At 40.8% G+C, this 22046-nt stretch overlaps 1 long non-coding RNA gene across 4 annotated transcripts in view; it reads left to right on the top strand.

Annotated features, from left to right (window-relative positions):
* The window catches only part of LOC127691661 (uncharacterized), a 61245-nt gene that overhangs the window by 26352 nt on the left and 12847 nt on the right, over positions 1-22046 (top strand). The window contains exon 3 of one of the 4 annotated variants that reach the window (XR_007979310.1): positions 16466-16924. The exons of the other annotated variants lie outside the window; for them this stretch is intronic. This is a non-coding gene — a long non-coding RNA (uncharacterized LOC127691661). The remainder of the gene's footprint in view (positions 1-16465; positions 16925-22046) is intronic. 4 annotated transcript variants of the gene reach the window in all.

The following is a 22046-nucleotide window of genomic DNA, read 5'->3' as shown; positions in this document are numbered from 1 at the left end:
CCCCCCCCTAAGTGTTTATTGAGAGAATGGATACCTTATTTTCTCTTCTGCTCCAGGTTCTGGAGAAAGAACTCTTGGTTTCTAATTAGTGCTAAATCTTCAAAATAACATAGCAAATAAAAAGCTTTAAATTCTCATTAACTTGCTAACGAGTTTTACTGCAGCACAAATGAAGAGCAGGGACCATTTGGGTTTGCAGCTGTATGATCCTCCTCCTCATTATATATGGTGTTCAGTCTCACATGAAGCCTTGGAGTCATCCCTTTGAAGGAAATCTCCCTGAAAGCAGAACTTGTTTTTAAGAAGCCAAAATTCATGCCAAGAAAATGTGCCAGGATGAATATGACATCTCCCTCCTCAGAAACCAGATGGATGGCTTCCCATTCTGTAGTTGACCTGTATTTCCTCCTGGATGCCCACTGCATATTTTATTACCTCTTTGTTCCATTCACTGAGCCTGCAGAGTAGCACACCTATTTTCAAAGAGTGACCTCCTTGCTCAGAAGGTGAGAGGATGTGTCAGTACATTCCTCAGCTGTTATGTGACTTCTAGATGTTTTCTTGTGGGAGAGACTGGCCGCCTAGGAAGTCAGATTAGTCTGGAATTCTTGTGTCATGTTTCTGAATACCCACAGTGAACTGCCATCATGAAGATAAAAGTATCAATACTACTGCAATCAGGAAAGAGTGACAGCTAGCCATGGACCACTCATAGCTTTGTGTTAAGGACTACTTGATTTAGCTCAGTTCTAACAGGACACAGGAGCTCAGAATAGGCCCGGGATGAGCTTGACACTTAGGTCTCTCCTTACCCTCTGGAATGTCTCACTGTATCACATCAGCTCTGACTTCTTCTGCCAAAACAGTAACTATGTTTTTATAGAGCATTTATAAACAGGGTGACTAGTACAGAATTGTGGACAGGAATGAAGGAAACCTTTTCTGTACTAGCACTAAAAGCATCCACATTGTTATTCTGCACTGGCATACAATATTAATAGTTCCCCATTTCTAAACATATCTGTTATTTTTCCTTAAATGTCATCCAGTGTTAGGTCTTTATTCTGCTATGCTCTTTAAGCACTCAAACCTGTAATATTTACCTCCTCTAACTCAGCTTAATAGACTCTAATAGAGTTGGTTCCCACGGCTACCCACCCAGGCTTCCCCTCTCCATGCTCCATTAATGCATTTCTAATTGTCCCTGTAACATCTCCATTTGGTCGTTTCCCATCATTTCGGTTTCAATATGTCTAAATTCAACAGAACCATCTGTTAGTGATCCCACCCCATCTGTTCCTTTCCCCATTTCCTTATCTCTGTAATGACACCTCATTTCCCTCATAACCTAGACTAGAAATCTTGGCACTTTAGCTGATTTCTTTATTTGTTTTTCACTAATAAACAATCAACCACTGAATATAAATACATTTTCTTCTTTAAAATATCACCACATCCTTGATAAATATGAATTATATTTAGAAAATATTAACGACAGATTTTTTGTCAGCTCTTATTTTTCTGCATGAAGCCTAAAACAAGAGAATGGTAGAAAATGATAGGAAAGAAGCCCCCTGCCCCAACAAAGCATTGAGGGTGACTTCTGGTTGAAAGGTGAATTGTGTGCATGTGTTTGTCATACTTTCTGTGTGGAACATCACTGTGATGGCTGTAAAAGTACATTTTTATGAAGGAAAAATGTACATTATAAAATGACAGTAAAGAACAGATATTTTACACAATGGAGTACTACTCAGCTATTAAAAACAATTACTTCATGAAATTCTTAGGCAAATGGATGGAACTAGAAAATATCATCCTGAGTGAGCTAATCTAATCACAAAAGAACACACATGGTACGCACTCACTGATAAGTGGATATTAGCCCCCAAACTTGGAATACCCAAAATACAATTCACAGACAATATGAAGCTCAAGAAGAAGGAAGATCAAAGTGTGGGTGCTTCGGTCCTTCTTAGAAGGGGGAACAAAATGCCCATGGGAGGAGATAGAGAGACAATGTGTGGAACAGAGACTGAAGGAAAGGCCATCCAGAGAATGCTCCACCTGGGGATCCATCTCATATACAGCCAACAAACTCAGACACTATTGTGGATGCCAAGAAGTGCATGCTGACAGGAGCCAGATATAGCTGTCTCCTGAGAGGCTCTGCCAGAGCCTGACATATACAGAGGCTAATACTTGCAGCCAACCATTGAACTGATCGCAGGGTCCCCAATAGAGGAGTTAGAGAAAGAATTGAAGAGCTGAAGAGAATTGCAACCCCATAGGAAAAACAACCATATCAATTAACCAGAGCTCCCAGGGTCTAAACCACCAACCAAAGAGTACACATGGAGGGACCCATGGCTCCAGCCATATATATAGCAGAGGATGGCCTTGTCAGACTTCAATGAGAGGAGAGGCACTTGGTCCTGTGAAGACTCAATGCCCCAGTGAAAGCTCGATGCCCCAATGTAGGGGAATTCAAGGGCAGGGAGGCAAGAGTGTGTGGGTTTGTACACCCTCATAGAAGCAGGAGGAGAGGGTGTGGGACAGGGGTTTCTGGGGGCAGAAATCAGGAAAGGGGATAACATTTGAAATGTAAATAAATAAAACATCTAATAAAAAATAAAGATAGAAATGAAAAATGAAGGTTACCTGTGAAACAGAGAGAACAATTAATGAATACTTTGAAAATGTACAGCCACCAAACTGGTGAATCTAGAAGAAATGGATGAATTCACAAACACCCATGAGTTACCGAAATCTAGAAGATATAAAGAACTTAAGCAGGGCAGTGGTGGTGCACGCCTGTAATCCCAGCACTCTGGGAGGCAGAGGCAGGCGGATTTCTGAGTTTGAGGCCAGCCTGGTCTACAGAGTGAACTCCAGGATAAGCCAGGACTATACAGAGAAACCCTGTCTTGAAAAAAACCAAATCCCTAAAAAAAAAGAACTTAAATAAATCCATACAGCAACAAAATTGAAGCAATAATAAGAAGTCTTCCAGCAAAGCAAAGCAGAACTAGACAGATTCACTACTAAGTTTGGCAAAACCTTTAGAGCAGAGCAAGGCTGGTGACCCTCTGCCTACCCCATGGACTGCCAGTGCTCCTCCATATGCCACGATAATGCTCTGCTAACTCCCTTGTGAAGTAGAAAATGACCAACAAATTCTAAGAATCTAACAGTATCCTGATATTAAAATTAGATAAGGACACAACGAAAGAAGAAAGCCATAGACCAAATTTTCCCAACTAACAGAAGAGAATTTCTCATGAAAGTCTAGTAAACTTCAAGCACACTGACAAGGTCATGCACCATGACAAAGTGGGTTAAATTCTCAGGATGTAAGGAAGGTTCAGCATGCTGAAGTCAGTTAAGTACAATACAGTGCACAAACTGACTTAAGAACAGAAATCATGTCATCATCTCAATCAAGGAGGAAAGGCCTTCAATAAAGTTCCATGTTCCTTCATGATAAAAAACCCACAAAAACTAGAACTATAGAGGAAAGACCTCAAGACAGCAAAGGTCATTTGTGATTAATCTGTAGTCAGTAATATACAAGGAGGGAAATCTTCAAGGAAGCAAGAATGCCTACTTTTTTCTTATTTAGCACAGTGCTTGAAGTCTTAGCTACAGCAGTAAGACAAGAAAGAAGCAAACATGTTACTGGCAGGAAAAGAAGAAGTAAAATTATCCCTATTCAGATGACACAAACCTATAGTTAAAGAACCCTAACAATTACACGGAAGGACAAAAAGCCTCAGTAGAAAGACCATAGCTGACAGAATTATAATACCTGATCTTGGATTATATTGCAGGGCCATGGCCATAGAAACATGCTACTGACACAGAGTAGACATGTAGACCAAAGGAATTAAATACAGGACCCAGAAACAAACCCGCCAAGTTAAAGCCACCTAATTTTAAACAAATGCATCAAAAACGTAAACTAGAGAGAAGACCAAATGATACTGCGAAACTAGTTTGCCACCATTGAGATATGAAGCTAGATCTGTCTCTCTGTGCATAAACACAGATTCAAAATGGATCAAAAACTTTAATCTAAAATGCAAAATGTTGAAATCTCTAGAGGAAATCATGAGACACTGCAGTATACAGACATGTAGATAAGAAGTTTCTAAAAAGGACTCCATTGTCAGTGGGGAGTCAGGTGAAAACCTATGTTCTTCCTCCTGCTCTTTGAATTTCCTATTAGTATTTCCCATTAGCTAAGATGCTTCAGCCCCTGAGAATCAACATTTCAGGTCTCACTATTAGTTCACTGTGCATGAGGAACTCCAACTGGCTAAGGGAAGGGTTTCAGCTTCCAGTTTAATAGAAAGGTTGACTGTGCTTGCTGGTGAATATTTTCCTTTGGCTCAGGTGTTTTATAGAAACATTAAATTCTATGTTGTTATATCAACATAAGGTTGAAAACACCTTACTCGTGACTATCATCATGGTCCCAAGTGGAAGCCTAGACCATGGACATCTGCATGGCCTTTGGTGGTCATATGGGCACTAACCCAGGCCCCTGCTGTTGCATGGTCACAGACCAGACATGGCTGTCAGTGGCAGCAGGGATCAGGATTTTGTTATGGCCTCAAGTAGCAGTACAGGCTCACAACAGGCTCTTCCTCTCCACACTCATGTCTCTAAACCAACCTTTCTTCATACTGTTCAAGCCATTCTGCTCCTCTTTCTCTCCCATTTCTCTACCCTACACTTGCACATCATAGTGGCTTGTGCTGTGGGTATGTCATGCAGTGGGCCAGGCCTCTATGTGTCTTCAAACATTTGTCCAATCCAAAGAATCCAGAGAAAAATTAAATTTCTGACTAAAGTTAAATATAGCATGGCAAGCTGTAATTCAACATAGAGTCATCTAGTCTCATGGTTGAACCAGCCCCACACCTCGCTAGCTGCAGTACTTGTCTACCTGGGCAGCACAATAAGAGTTGGCCCTGGTAGCAGGACCTGGGCCAGCTAGATCCAAGGGTGTGAGCAGGAGAGCTGTCCCTACTCCTCACTGGCTGCAGCTCTCAGAAGAGCTGGCCAACACCCCATGTGTGCAGAACAGTAGAGCTGGCCCCTGGTAGTGTGGGCACAGGTGAGCCAGCCAGAGGAGAACTGGCCCTTCCCCTTGCTGGGTGTGGCATTGGGTGAGCTAGCTGGGACAGTGCTGGTGAACTTGTCCTGGTGGTGAGGGTGTGGGAGAGCTGGTGGACTGACTAACTCAGTTACCACCCAGGCCTAGATCAAGAGCTATGAGTTGGCCAACAGCCCAGCTATGAAACAGCTGAAGCACTCAGTAGAGTCTGTCCTACACATTCAAAGCTGCAGGTACTCCAGACACAGGGCAACAATAGGATATCCGAGAGGAGCCCCAGCAAGGATCCAGTATTGATAGTGTAGCTGAAGACAGAGCTCCAGCCAGAGCAATGACTCACTGCAATGAACATTGGCAAGCAGAGAAATGTAGACAAAGGGGTTTACTGTGGGATTTGCTGTGAAACAGTACAGCTTCCATGATAAGATTTTTGTTTGTTTGTTGTTTGTATTTTTTGGTGGGGGAGGTTACAAGAACAAAGGGCATATATGAAGGAACAGGGAGGTGAGTGGGATTGGGGTACAAGAATGCACAAAGAATCAATAAAAAGTTAAAAAAATCCTTATGTAGATCACTAAGTCTGCTAGCCAGAGTAGTCACTTTCATTAGCATGTTTTTGTTTCATAACACATACATTATAGCTATGAAGAATTGGTACTCTATGCAGGTCTAGTTTAAGGCATGGGTTCCATTGGTATTGTAAGAAGGCCCTGGCCTGCAGGATTTTAACTCTGGGATCTTGTGGATGTAGGAACCTCATTCTGAGCAGTCAAGGGGCCTTCCTGAAAACCCAAATAGACCCGTAAAGCCCTAAGCCCATTGTTCATCTTTTTATTCTTTTGTTTTAATTGTGTGTGTGTGCGTGTGTGTGTGTGTGTGTGTGTGTGTGTCTGTGAGAGAGAGAGAGAGAGAGAGAGAGAGTGTTTATGTGTGTGTATATGTGTGTGAGTGTGTATGTATGTGTGTGTGTGTGTGTGTGTGTGTGTGTATCTGTGCCTGTGCCTGTGTCTGTGTATGTGACTGCAGGCACATACATGCAGTAGCATGAGTATAGAGATTAGAAGACAAGCTTGGGTATCTTCACCTTCCATCTTGTTTGGGGCAGAGTCTCTTATTATTTGCCAGTGCCATCATGCCTTCACTCTCCATCCTGGCAAATGTGAGTGCTGGGATTATTGAGGTCGACTGCAGCCAACTCTCCATATGTTCTGGGGAGCCAAATTCAGCTCTGCACACTTACGAGACAAAGCAAGAGGTTACTCACTGATCCAAGTTCTGTTTCTTTCAAAGAGTTTATCTCTATTAGAAGCAAGCAACCAGGCCCATAGCCCTCAGAACACATTTCTTTCTTTTATTTTCTTTTATTTATTGAATACATTCTTCATTTACAATTCCAATGGTGAAACCTTTCCTGATTTCCCCCTTCCCCCCAAATTCCCAACCCCTCCTCCCACCCCCCTGCCTCCACGTATATGCCCCCCACCCAACCCACTCCCACCCCCCCTCAATTTCCCTTTGTTGGGCATCTATTGAGCCTTCACCTGGCCAAGGACTACTCCTCCCACTGATACTTGACAAGGCATTCCTCTGCCACATTTTTGGCTGGAACCATGTGCACCCTATGGTTGATGGTTTAGTCCCTGGGAGTCCTGGGGCGTCTGGGTGGCTGACATCGTTGCAGAACATATTTCTACTAGACTTTTTTAAAGTGACACTCAAGCCTTATCTTCCATAGAGGCCTGACTTCAGTGATTACAGACAATACTCTGGGTAATTATTTTGTCACTGTGCACCTTGGGTTAATGATGTACATTTTACTAATGGGAGTACAGTTGATGATAGTTTTAAATCAAGTCCCATCAAAGAACCAATTTTAGATTCCCATCATCCCCTCTTCTGTTCTTCTCGAGCCTTTCCCCCCATCAATAACCATTTTCAACGTAGGCTTATGCAGAAGAAAAGTAGGACAAAATGTCACTGTAGGTATTAGGGCTTCCATAGCGATGTGGGGAGAGGCACATGTGACCTCTTGGGATAAGTGAGTAGGCAATGTGACCAGCCAAGCACTTTTGGCTGTCCCCATAATCAGAGAGTTTGTAGAAAGATAAATGGGAGTCAGAGACTTCTATTGAGCCAGATCCTCTGTTGGCCCTTAGCCAAGTCTTTGATAGTGACTCTGGGATCTCTGTAGGTCAGGAAGTGGGCATCATCTGGGAAGAACACAAACAAACAAACAAACAAACAAACAGCCTTTACAGAGTTGGGATACAGCTTTTATCTCTGCCAGTTGATTTCACACAGATTCTGTTTTTGTTCTGAAGTTCTGTTTTGTCATGCTGAACCTTGGGTTAGCAATGTTCATTTTTACTAATGGGAACATAGCCCATGATACTTTGAAATCCAGTCATATCCAAGAACCAATTATAGATTCCCATCATCCACTCTTCTGTTCTTCTGGAGCCAATTTTGTTTCATATCAATAACCATTTTATTTTTTAAATGGTTTATTTATTATATTTGTAAGTACAGTGTAGTTGTCTTCAGACACCCCAAAAGAGGGCATCAGATCTCATTATGGATGGTTGTGAGCCATCATGTGGTTTCTGGGATTTGAATTCAGAACCTTGGGAAGAGCAGTCAGTGCTCTTACCTGCTGAGCCATCTCTCCTACCCCACCAATAACCATTTTCAATCTAGGCATATGCATAAGAAAAGTCCCATTTTGGTGACTGAAGTCATATAGGGTAAATCACAAACTGACTATGTAGATATAACCCAATTCTGAGATTTTTGTTGTCAATACTGCCCAGTGTTACAAGACTGGGGCATTTAAGCTGGTGCACCCGTTTCCATGATTTTCTGACATTATCTCTCCTTTTTCAGTATCTTGATTGTTCTGACATTGGATTTTCAACTTTAGAGTTGCTAATATTTTAGACTAGAAAATTCTTTGTTGTGGAAGATTGTCTGATGTATTGTCAGATGCTAAGCAGTGTCTCCACCTTCAACCCTCTGCATGGCAATAACACCATCTCTCTAGTTAAAACCCTCAAACTATATCTCTAGGCATTGCCAAGTGTTCATTGGGGAAGAAAGCTTCCCTCCCCCCTCACTGAGAACCCATGACCTTTAAGCTAAATATAAATATAAAAACACAAAGAATTTGGAAATGTATGTGACAGAGCTAGAATTCACTTGGGGCTGCTGTACTTAAAGAAAGAAAGGTTTGAGTGGTGGAAGAAGAGAAGTCATACCAGTTAACAGCTTCCCTTTGATTGTCTTGCATCACAGCCCCTGGCTGAGTCTGTTTTGGTGGCAATTAAACCAAATAGTCCACCATGAATGTGTACCTACCTTGCCTTGGTGTATATTTTCATCACCACACAAATTTAACTATTCTGTCCCAGAGTCTCTTTCCTTCCAGGATAGCCTGCAGGGTCATGGTGTAAGTGTATCCCATAAGTGATTTGTTTGTATATGTGTTGGGTGAGGGGAAGATGTTAATACAATTAGGGATGGGCAACTAAGAAGGTCAGAAGCTAGAGACTTGTCTCTTTATCCTCCCATTCTTTAGGCAGACAATTCTGAGAAGCATTCAAAATGATTCTCTGAAGGGCCTTATGCCCTTGAGCCCAAATGAGGCAATGGTCTCAATGTCACACCCTTATATTAATTTCTCCCTTTTGTTTCATATCCCTCACCCTCCATTAACCCAAGTATTTAAGTTGCTTCCAGGGAAGCCAAACTAAGACGGAAAACCTTCATATACTTATAGAGAGTTAGACACTGTCCTAGTTAGGACTGTTATTGCTGTGGTGAAACAACATCACCAAGAGCGCGCTATTCAACTTATGCTTCCCCATCACTGTTCATGATCTTAGGGGTCATTACAGGAATTCAAACAAGGCAGGAAGCTGGAGGCAGGAGCTGGTACAGAGGACACGGAGGAATGCTGCTTACTGCCTTGCTCCCCATGGTTTGGTTTTTAAAGAATCCAGGACCATTAGCTCAGGGATAGTAGCATCCACAATGAGATGAGACCTCTACCAGTAGTCATTAACTAAAAAAAAGGCTCTATAGGCTTGCCTATAGCCTGATATTACTGAGGCATTTTCTTTTTTCTTTTTTTTAATGATTTTTTTATTCGATATATTTTTTATTTACATTTCAAATGATTTCCTCTTTTCTAGCCCCCCACTCCCCGAAAGTCCCATAAGCTCCCTTCTCTCCCCCTGTCCTCCCACCCACCCCTTCCCACTTCCCCGTTCTGGTTTTGCCGAATACTGTTTCTCTGAGTCTTTCCAGAACAAGGGGCCACTCCTCCTTTCTTCTTGTACCTCATTTGATGTGTGGATTATGTTTTGGGTATTCCAGTTTTCTAGGTTAGTATCCACTTATTAGTGAGTGCATACCATGATTCACCTTTTGAGTCTGGGTTACCTCACTTAGTATGATGTTCTCTAGCTCCATCCATTTGCCTAAGAATTTCATGAATTCATTGTTTCTAATGGCTGAATAGTACTCCATTGTGTAGATATACCACATTTTTTTGCATCCACTCTTCTGTTGAGGGATACCTGGGCTCTTTATAGCTTCTGGCAATTATAAATAGGGCTGCTATGAACATAGTAGATCATGTATCCTTATTACATGGTGGGGAATCCTCTGGGTATATGCCCAGCAGTGGTATAGCAGGATCTTCTGGAAGTGAGGTGCCCAGTTTTCGGAGGAACCGCCAGACTGATTTCTAGAGTGGGATCTCTTACCTATACATATATTTGCATTCAAACTCCAGCCACTAGAAGGAATTACATGATGCTATTGTTCAGTTTATTCCCTCAGTAGTTAAAAATTCCATGGATGGGATAAGAGGACACTATATTCCTTTCTTTTCTAGCTTGCTACATGCTTTAGATCTGTGTCCAGTATATCCAAGTGTATATCTTAGATATCTGCTGGTCCAAAATGGAGGATATATACTTTGAAAGAAAAACAGCAAAAAACTTAAGCTTTTTATAGTAAGAAGACACTACAACCTAAGGAACTCACTTATCATGAGTTAGATAATGCAGGGAAGGGACCACTGTGTGTTCCACTCAAGACCTTAGAGATAAGACCCAATTCAGTGTCCTGCTCCAATTGTCTTGCTCAACCTTGCATGACAGGCCTCATTTTTCACTGCTCCCCAGCACAATCTCCTGTTTCAAATGAGTTTTCCCTCCATGTTCTGCAGCACTTCAAGTTGCTGAACCTTGAGCATCCCTAACTATATCAGCTTTAGTGTCTCCCAGTTTTTGGTGCCTCAGGTACCTACCTGAAGCATCCCTTTTTGCCTGTGGGGTTATTATCCAGCTAGGATGTCAGCCTGACACATCTCCTCCTATCACCACATACATACATGATATTGATAATACATCAGCTGCTTCTGTGATTTGTAAATTTACTATGTCTGTGGAGTGACTCTCAGTCAGGACCAGTGAAGTGAAGCAACAGGATCTTGCTTTAATAAAGGCTGTGCCAGATTACTGGGTCATGGAGAATGCACTCAGTTGGGAAATGTAAATAGAAATGACTGCAAGCAATAGGATAAAGTGGGGGGAGGCATACAATATTTGCACACAAATGCAAATTGACTGCATGTATTTTTCCTAGAAGAGATCAGGTGCTTTCAGTATCCAACCCAATGAATTTTTGATATTAATTATATTTTGGGAACAAAGAATGATTGTTAAAGGAAGCATTAAGCATCCTTCCTTCCTCCATAGGAGCTACTTATTTTTTCCCAGGGCCTGGGGCAAGGAAAAGCTTATGTATACTTTTTAATGTAGGTCTTTTAATCCACTCTTCTTATTTCCTGGGCCTGTGGAAGTGATAGGTACCCTGTGTAGGCACATGGCCTGAAGTCTTGGAAACTGTCTCCTTGTAGTCTGAATTATAAGTCCTGATTACTTATATTGTATGGGGTAATTAGGTGTCCATTAGAATGTTGCAGGATATTGTGTGAACCCCAAGATTGTGTTATTTACTGGAAAAACCTGTTTTTAATTGTGGTATAGCTCAGCCTTAGCACATACCTTTAATCCAAGAGCTTTTCTGCTTGAGTATTGTAAACAGCAGTCAACCATAAGTCAGCCATAGTCAACCACAAAGACAGAGCAAGCAACCGGTTGACAGAAAATGAACATAGGATTATTAAGAAAAAAAAACCCATAGAGAGTAAGAGGCAGTTAGGAGGATGGATAGAGAGACTCACAGGAAATAGGAAGGGCCGTTCAATTTGAAGGAGGTTTTTTGAGACTGTGTGTGTAAGAGAGAGGGCATTCCTTCTTGGATGTGGTTAAGGAGGAAGGTCAGCTGGGTGTCTCTCTGAGCTAGCAGGTTTTCACCCCAGCCTCTGGCTCCTGAGTATTTATTGCTAAAATCAAACGACTGAGATTTTGTTAAAAACAACACAAGACTTGTGAGCACACCAGACTGGAGCAGGTTGTGCAGTTCACTTAGGCCTCACCAACTGCCCACCTGTCCCAGCTTGTGGTTGTGACAATTGCTGTAGGACTCTAGGAGGAGGTTCCTAGACAAAGCAGCCTGGCTGGAGCTTTCTTCTGAGCAATCTCCAGCTTGGCTCTCACAGTGGAGACAAATCTCAACTCCAGTGTCAACTTAGAAAATCCTCCTGGGACTCTCAGAAAACAGTGGAAAGTTATAAATATAGGCTCCTTTACTATTAATATCTCTGGAGTACTTTTAGCAATTATAAAGAACTTTCATAATTCAGCCTTGGAAGAACTTTCTACATAAGACATAGCCCAAAGGAGTCATAAAGGGAATACACAGAGAGCTTAGGACTTCTACCTGGGTGGTCTGCTCTCAAATTCTATGCTTCCTATATTATTAGACACTACACTTTGCCCAAGAATTGGTTAATCTTTCCATCTGGTTCTATTATATTGCCTGGGAGTTTGTATTGATCATGAGCCTCAAATTCTGCCTGCTGTAACTGTGCCTGTTATGTAGCATGATGTGATTGGTTTAAGCCTCTACTTTAGTTCACATCATGTGACATAATAGGTACTTAGGAAAAGGCAGGAAGGTGAGGACAAGACCACTTTGGTCTACATAGTGAGTTCTGTCTGGGACAGTCAGGTCTATGTAGTGAGACCCTGTCTGAAAAATAAAACAGAAAACAAGAAGGATTTCATAATCTGAACAAGACCATGATGTGACTGGGCTTAGCTGGCAGACCTGTGCCATCTGGGGCACATGTGGCGCTGCTCAGTTGTAAGTTGGTGGAGGCTGGGATTTTTGAGGTGGCTTTGTTCACATAGTAGGATATAGATCTGTCTGCTGGATGAGACCTTAGCTCACTTCAGTCTGGCACTTCCCAGTGATGGCTGACTTCTCTATCTAGCAGCTTAGGGCTTTGAAGAGGGGGTAAGACATTCATGCTACCAAAGTTTACTTTGCTGAGGTAAGGAGTCAGACAGCGTTTCTTCTGCTGTGTTTAGGTATTGAAACAAGCAATGGCCTCTCAGATTCCTGAAGGAGAGGGACGCAGTTAGCTAGTCAGAACTAGTCAGATCCTAAACAAACTACTGTTTTATACCTAAGCTGTCCTTTCACATGCTGGTCACCTGCCATGCCTCTGTGGGCATCTTTGAATCACATAGCTGGTCCTACAGCCCGAATTACAGGTAAGAGAAATAATATGGAGAAGGGCAACACAATTGACTTTCTGTGAACAGAACAAAATAAAAACCATCTAACCTTGACTTTACTATTTATAGTCTCTGCATTCCTTCAGCACCTCAGTGGACAAGTTGACAGATGGGGAGGTCAGTATTTTGTACATTAAGGAAGATCTAGTCAGGCTATCCTGGTTCTCCTGCAGTGTATTTTTAGGAGACAATGGGGAAACATATGAAAGAGCATATTTGTTCCTTGTGTTGGGGCAGTGATCTCTGAAGATCTCATGGGATCAGTCAAAATCCATGGGCTCTGGCCTTCCAGACAAAGCTGGTTTCATCTGATGTCCTTGAAAAACCCCAAGAAAGTGAAAGTGTTTACAGAATTATCCCTGGAAGCACTTCGTTTATGATCTTAAGGCAAATAATAAAAGCAGAAGTGAGACTTAAGTGAGCAATATTACTTTGTATAAACATTGCAGAAAATGTCTTTCATCTTGCACTGTGGACTCCGACAGAGCAGGAAACAGGCTTTCCAGTTGCTCAGTGTCTGGAACAAAGAGTAGAACCAGTGGGTGTGCAGTCTGTGCAGGCACTGTGGACTTTTACTGGTGTGGTGAACCAGATGCCTTTGTTTCCTGTGTGGATTAGTAGTAGAGGTTGGTATGCTGGCCAATCTCTTGCTGAGGCTAGGCCTGTCATCTCCAAGAATCATTTAACCTCCCTTTTCTCATCTCTTGTGTTCTCTTAGGTTCAAAATTCTATACCTCTTTCTTAAAAGATTGGATTAGGAAATAGGAAAAACAAGTCAATGTTCTCTAAATTTTCTCATTTCTTGATTTCTGAATTGTTCCACTGGAAAAAATATGAAAAATCAACCAATTGTTCTTGAGATAAATCTTTGAAGAAGACTTGAGTTGAAGAAATACATTTGTGGTAACTAGTCAGTATGGATCCCTCTGTTACATTATATTGTACATGTCTAAATACTGGAAGAAGTGAGTATTTTGGGCAAAACAGAGCCTGGGTTTATAGACCAGATTAGTTATTACAAATTTAAGATAAATTATTGTATGTGTACATATGATATGTCTCTTGTGGTAGTCCGTGTACATGTAACATTGCACGTGTATGGAGGTCAGAGGACAACTTTGTAAAGTTGGTTTTCTCATTCCAAAGCTGGGGTCCAGAATTGAACTCAGATTGTCAAGCTTGCAAGGACTTTACCCACTGAGCCAACAATTGGAAATAGTTCTCATTTGACAAGAAAAAGCTAACAAGTACACCAAGAAACAACAACAAAAGCCTAGGGAATATTATTTTTAGATTAGGAAGACACCTTTGCTTCCCATGTGGATTAGTAGCAGGCACTTCCCGAGTGCCGATCAGAGATGTGTGTAGTATATAATGCCTGGAATTTGGTACCCAATAAAATGTAGTGAGCAAGTGGATGCCTAAACCATCACATAATCTAGGCTGCTTGAACATGATCTTTTTCTTGCTACATAGGATTCAATCACCTGTTTCTTTCATTCTCTCTACTTTTCTGGTATGAAATTGTGCATGTTTTTCATACAAATTAATGATTTCCCTTAGTTTTGCTTTCCTCACTAAAAAGAGGATGTTAAGTCTTTGTAATTTGTAGTCTCAGTCTTTCATTGCTCTTGGAAGAGGCAGAAGAACTTATTATTTTTATTATTGTTTTTTAAATCAGAGACAGAAGCAGATCTTCAGTGCTGGTAATGGGTCTGAAGTTCAGGGTTCCTTGTTTGCACAATCTATCATTTCAGTACATATTTAACAAGTGTGAACTGTTGTCACCATCCTCCTATGCTAAGCTGAAACACTCACATGAATAACTACCTGTCTTCATTAGTTTGTAAATGGAAACTTGGAAAATATGTGTGAGAATAGAAACTAAGAGTGTATGAGTGGAGAGGTGGCTCAGTGGTTAAGAGCACAGACTGCTATTCCAGAGGTCCTGAGTTCAGTTCCCAGCAACCACATGGTGGCTTACAACCATCTGTAATGGGATCTGATACCCTTTTCTGGTGTGTCTGAAGACAGCAACAGTGTACTCATATATAAAATAAATAAATATTTCTTTAAAAAATCTTTTTTGGAACAAATAACCACACATGAGATATTTATTGGGATATCTCTTCAATATTCTTCTTAAAGTTCTAGCTACAGCAATAAGACAGCCAAAGGAGATGAACAGAATACAAATAGGAAAGGAGGAAGTCAAAATATCACAATTTTCAGATGTTATGACAGTATACATGTATGCACCCACAATTTCTACCAGAAAATAATAGTTCATAAACATTTTAGTAAAGTGGCTGGATTCAAATTTGACTCAAAGAAATAAAAAATTGAATATGTAAAAACTAAAAGCACCTCTATAAACTGGTATACCCTCACAACAGCCTCCAAGAGAATGTGCCCATTTCCTTCCCAGTCTCCTGAAAGGCTGATCATCCCTATCTCAAACCAGAAAAATACCTGTAATTGTCTGCTTTCACAACACCTGACAAGTATCTTTGTTTTGTTTCTCAGTTGAAAAAGTCATTCTTATCAGTGAGCCTTACACATGAGAAGTATATTCTATTAAAAGTAGCTCAACTCCTAAAAGTGTTGTGCTCAACTGAAAAAGAGAAACAAAAATAGACAATTTTACATAAAATTCCTCAGCTCACATGCAGTTTCTGATTAGAAAAAAATCTTTATGGAACAGTTTTAGTTAGAATAACTTGAGACCCACCACTTCTAATCAGAGGTCATTCAAATCAAGGTGAAATTGGGATTAAATAATTTGGATGAGTGTAAGGCACTGAGTTCCTAAAATTTCCAAAGAAAAATATGAAGGATAAACTATACCTCCAGTAAGAAACAACATGAAGGATATCTGGGTTCTTTCCAGCTTCTGGCTATTATAAATAGGGCTGCTAGGAGCATAGTGGAGCATGTGTCCTTATTACATGATGGGGAATCCTCTGAGTATATGCCCAAGAGAGGTATAACAGGGTCCTCCAGTAGTATCCTGCCCTGTATTCTGAACAACTGCCAGACTGATTTCCAGAGTAGTTGTACCAGCTTGCAACCCCACCAGCAGTGGAGGAATGTTCCTCTTTCTCCACATCCTCGCCAGCAAATGCTTTCTCTGGAATTTTTGATCTTAGTCATTCTGACTGGTTTGAGTTGAAATCTCAGGGTTGTTTTGATTTGTATTTCCCTGATGACTAAATATGTTCAATATTTATTTCTTTAAAAAATCTTAAAAAAGAGTGTATGGTCAAAGTACAAGAAATGGGAAGTGAATAGGCTTTGAAATGCGAGATGAAATTTCTGGCAGACGTAAGAGGAAAAGAATGAAAAATGAAGAAGGGAAGGAGATGAAGGAGACAGGAGGGAGGGCCTACTGCTGCACTCTGAGGAGCAGCCACAAGTGACCCCATCCAGAGAACTGCCCTGTGGGTGTTGAACTTGATTAAGTATCCATCACAACTGCATAAGACAGTTTCTTGTAATTTTGTGAGGAAATTCCTAATATCTGTTTTAGTGACTTTTCTATTGTTGTGGTAAAATACCATGATTAAGGCAACTTAGGAGGAAAGGGCTTATTCAGCTTACACTTCTATATCACTGCTTACATTTCCAGATGGTTAGAGATGTGGTGGAGCAAAGGCACCATGGCTGCAGCTGGAATCTGAGAGCACGCAACTTGAACCACAGGCAAAAAGCAGAGGAATTAAAATGGGAACAAGACAAGTCTTCAAGCTCTCCAAAATTTCCAGAGTGGAAGACCTTGTTACTCCAGAAAGACCATACCTCCTAATCCTACTCAAACAGCACTACTAATTAGAGATCAAGTTATTCACATGCCTGCAAATATGGGTGCCATTCATCACTCACACCACCACGATATCATTTCCTGGTTCTGCTTCCCTGGTAGAAGCTCTATGCCCAGCCTATCTCCTAATTTCAAAGAACTTTGATTTGTGCCTTGATTTTTTTTATCAGTTCCTTAATTTACTTGTTTGAATATTTTGTAATTTTTATTAAGATGTTTTTCTTTCTTTTTTTGAAGGATAATGAATATTTTTATTATGCAGAAATGGTAGGTTATAGGGGTACATATAATTAGCATGATTACATAACACACATATATATGCATGCATACTCACACACACACACACACATCTATATGTTATCCAAATATATATAGTGGATGTTTTTCAAACACAGTTTCTTTACTGTAAGCTCTTGACTGTGACGTGCTCCTTTTCTCAGTGGATTCATGACCTGTGAATTTGGATATAATGCCAGCAGGGGTTTACCATTCATGTCCTTTATGTATGAGCCTTGGGTAGATATGCTTAGATCACTTCAGAGTCATCTTCGGCTATCCTGTTAGTCTGTCTCTTTCTCTCAACATGCTTTGTTCTAAAACTTATTCATTCTATTCATATATACAAATACAATGTACTTTAATTTCCACAGTAATTAACCTCCCTTTTGATTCTAGTGTCCACTTTCTTTTTTCTGGGGATGAGAAAGGACAAGAAAATGACGGTCTGTTAAAGAACGTTAGATCCATTTTAACTTTAGCCAGAAGATTCCATTTCACCACTGAATAGTCTACACTCCATTTTTTCACTCTTTATGAAATAGGCATCACCTACAGATTAATTTTTAAAAACTTTAATGCCATTTTGTTTTGTTTTATTTTGAGATGTGGACTATGCATGTCTGACTGCTCTAAAACTTCGTGTGTAGTCCAGGTTGGCTTGGAACTCCCAGAGATCCTCCTGATTGTGCCTCATGATCACTTAGATTAAAGGTATCTGCCATCAGTCTCAGCCACTCTGATTCTCTTAACTTTCTCCTTTATGAAGGCCAGGGCATGGAAGAGATGCTGAGAAGATCTAACTTGAAGTTGGAAAGGGGGCTGGTTCTATTCTTTCCTTACTTTCTCCATACCCTGGAGCCTCTCACTCTGCCCACTTTCCTGAAAACAGATGCTGTCTTGGCGGAAGGAGGATGCTCAGAATGTCAGTGACTCAGCAGACTTGAGACTTAGATGGAGATTTCTCTCTTCATGTTCATGCCCAAGTGAGTCTGTCACTCAAACACATTAAAAATGAGAAAGAAGTGACCTTGTGGAGAGGAGCCCCATCTGGTAAAAAGGCTACAGAGATAAGTGAACCATTAGAAGGCAACACTAGGTGGAGGTAGATAATCTTAGCAAAGCAAATTGCTGATGTGTAGACCTAGTTTTAATCATGGAGGTGAAAAAGGGGTAATTATCATTCAGATCCTTTATTAGCAGACATCTCTTGAGGTTTACTACAGCAAGGGGATAAACTGATCCTTCTTCTTTCTGTACATTCAAGAGGCCCAGAAAAACCAAATGGTTTATATAATTCCCAATGAAGGAAAGACATGGGAGAGGTAAAGCATGGAAAGGCAGATGAAGGGGGTGCAAAGAGCCTAAAATCTGAAGTAGTAAGAGAGATGGAGGGTTTAAGGGGAGGCGGTGATGAAACCTGATGGGAAATCCTCCTCAAAAGTACAAGGCCTTCCACTGCAACAAGTTTGATTTTGGAGTATGAGCAGCTACCTAGCAGTGAGACCTGGTGATTCATTTAACTCCCCACACCTGCCAAAAACACAGGAATAATTCATACTGCAGTCAGAGAATAATGCAAGTGTGACTTTTAGGCCAGTCCGTTACTGTTTGATCGATGGAGTCCTCAGTTAACCATGCTCATGGACTAAAAAACATAGGTGGTGAAATTAAATTGGAAGGCTTCTTGAAACAAGATGTTTTATATTGGCAAAACTTGTTTTGCAGAGTACAAAACTATCAGTTACTTCTAAGTAAAATGGTACTTTATAAATGATGTTCCAGTACAGAGGGCTGTCAGGGTAGGTATGATTTGAAGAGAATGGGGTGAGAAGGAGGGTAAAATAATAGTAAGGATGTCTGAAGCAGACATAAAGAAATATTAATATTCATCTACCTAAATTACATATAATGCATATATATACCATATACATACATACACATATATGCATATACATATATAGATTAAATGAAAATCTTTCATCTGTACTGGCAAGGCTCTCCCTAAGAGCAATAGACTAACAAAACCCCCACCAACAGTCATGAGATGCCCCCATGTTAGTTGTTGGTTAGGACTGTCCAAGGGATACCCAAAATACTATAGGATATGGCTGCTGTCCTTGCTCCCCACCTCTACCCCCAGAGGTGGAAAGTAATTCTCTATTGCTGAAGACACCATCTACTTTGGACACAGAACCTGAAGGATCTGAGTATTTTTCACCTAAAGCCTCATCTCTGAGCTTCATGGTATTAGAAGGCGTCATATAAGCTTCCAAGGGAGAGAAACAGCCAATAGTCCTGTCCAGCAGTGATACCTATGAACTAAAACAATGACCAGTATACTATGATATACTTAAGACTGCAATGGGACCATAGACTAAAATCCCGCTCAACAAGAAGGAAATTAGCCTGCTTGGTTCCGGAGACCTAACCTCAACCCTAGTCAACTATAGGTAGATAATGAATGCCAAGAATGGGAAAACACTTTTGCTTAGGGAAATGCCCCTAAACCCTTATCCAATACTAAGTGGTCAGTCCTGAAACCATATGCACACAATTAATGTTATACACACTAAGTAGGGCAGCTCTATTACATTTTTAGGAATTGTCTTAGTCAGGGTTTCTATTCCTACACAAACATCATGCAAGTTGGGGAGGAAACGGTTTATTCAGCTTGCACTTCCACTTTGCTGTTCATCACCAAAGGAAGTCAGGACTGGAACTCAAGCAGGTCAGGAAGCAGGAGCTGATGCAGAGGACATGGAGGGATGTTTCTTACTGGCTTGCTTCCCCTGGCTTGCTCAGTCTGCTGTCTTATAGAACCCAAGAATACTAGCTCAGGGATGGCACCACCCACAATGGGCCCTCCCACCTTGATCACCAACCCAGAAAATGCCCCACAGCTGGATCTCATGGAGGCACTTCCCCACTGAAGCTCCTTTCTCTGTGATAACTCCAGCCTGTGTCAAATTGACACACAAAATCAGCCAGTACACAGTCACACACATATATATTTATGTATGTATGTATATATATATATATATATATATATATATATATATATATATATATATATATATATATATATAAACAATTAAAGAAATGGAGGCTATGAATTAGAGAGAGAGAGAGAGCGATGAAGACCGAGAGAGAGAGAGAGAGAGAGAGAGAGAGAGAGAGAGAGAGAGTGCACAATGGGGGTGAATTGGAAGGATTAGAGGGAGGAAAGAAAAAGCAGAAACAAGGTAATCATACTTTGATTTTAAAAATTAAAAATATTAATTCTTCCTTTAAGTGATGCTTGGAATAAAAATTTCTAGTTATATCTGTACTAACAGACTTTGTTTTTTTCCCCCTCAAGAAAAGCATATAATAATGGTGGTAGAAGTAACTACTATATATAACTACCAATTCACCTTTTTAAAATATGAGATATTAATCTTGAAATCGTGGGATAAGTTTTTAATTCCAGCATTTGGGAGTTAGAGACAGGTAGATCTTTGTGAGTTCAAGGCCAGCCTGGTCTACATAGCAAGTTTCAGGAAAGTAAAGACTGCATAGAGACCCTGTCACAAATAGACAGACAGACAGACAAACAGAAATCCAATATTGAGTATGATTGGCCAATTTAGAAGAGAAAAAACAAATGCAGCTATTTATATACTGCCAGGAGCCATTCTCACAGAGATCTAAAACCCCCTCCTCTCAGCCATTTCCAGCTTGATTTCTCTAGGCTGCCTTTAAAAGGAAATGTACTAGTTTAAAGATTAGCCAAGTAAGCTAGATGGTCAGTACATACAGAGCTCACTTGAGTGGGCTCGAACAAACGAAGCTTACCTGTGGTTAAGTTACCATAGCAACTCCTTTCCACTTTACCTCCTCATGATCAAAATATGATGCCAAGTTCCTACTGCATCTGCCAAATCTTCCCTGAGATCCTGAGAGACAATTCTGAGAAACTGTCCCTAGCCTCCTGAGATTGTTCTCTGAATACAATGACTTTCCCCCTTCACCCCTCTCCACACCTGCTTGCTTGCCTTTATAACACCTTGTGTGAAAATTAAAGATTGAAAGCTTGATTGGAATACTGACTTGCTGTCCACCTCTTTGTGTTTCTTGCCCCCCTCCCCTTCCTAGGTAGCTCCAGGAACCCTGTTGACTGTCCTGTGGGTCGGGACAATATACAGCTTTTGCAAAACAAATATCCTTTCCCAGAAAGAGAGATAGGTGACTTGAAAAGAGCAACAAATAGTTCAAGAGTCAGGTTGAGCTCAGCCTGGAGATGCATGTTGAGTTAATGAGCCACCTCCAGCAGACTACTTCACCACATTCATGGTAATTTTTGTCCTCTTACACATTGAATGAGGAGGCTGGCTTAGACAAAGTCAAAGATTTAGTTTCACTCTGGCATTTTATTGTAAGACCCTGGTCCTTGGTCAGTGGTATTTACTTCAAGACAGCCCTGAGTAAGACACTGAGATGCAAACTGATGCAAAGGCAAGAGGTTTATTTTCCACCACATTGGGATAGACCTTCGGTTATTCCCTCAAGTTGAGTGACTAGAAGGCAACCCCAAAAAGCTATTACAGCAGTTTTTATACTTTTTAGGGACAGGGGTTATATCAGCAAAGTTACAGTTCAAACTTACTGGCTAAGCAATTCTTTAAATCTATTGTTTAGCAAGCATGGACAGATCATGACACACATTTGAACTCTACCTGGGACATTCCAGAGGGCCAGGTGGCTATAAGTTAGTGCATTCTGAGTTTTTTTCTGAGAAATTTTTTACTTAAGAATGTTCCTGTGAGTAGAGAATGAAACTTGACCTAGACTTGACCCCAGGAGGGAGGGGGAAGCTATAGGGAGGGTGTGGGACTGGAAAAAGCCCTTAGGGTCCCTACTAGGAGAGTGGAAGACATAGTGCTGACAGTAATGTGGACATTGGAAGCCCTGCTAAGAGGTTTTACAGGGGAAGAATTTTAGCAATTGGCCTAGAGACCATTCTTGTGATTTTTTTTTCTTTTTTAACTTTTGGCAGAGAATGTGGTAGCTTTTTGCCCTTGTCCTAAGAATTTGCCAGAGGCTAAATTTTTTTGGACTAATATTGACAGAA

This window comes from Apodemus sylvaticus, chromosome 8, assembly GCF_947179515.1.
Source record: "Apodemus sylvaticus chromosome 8, mApoSyl1.1, whole genome shotgun sequence".
In the NCBI taxonomy this organism is placed as follows: Eukaryota; Metazoa; Chordata; class Mammalia; order Rodentia; family Muridae; genus Apodemus; species Apodemus sylvaticus.
This window is presented reverse-complemented; position numbering and strand designations above follow the sequence as displayed.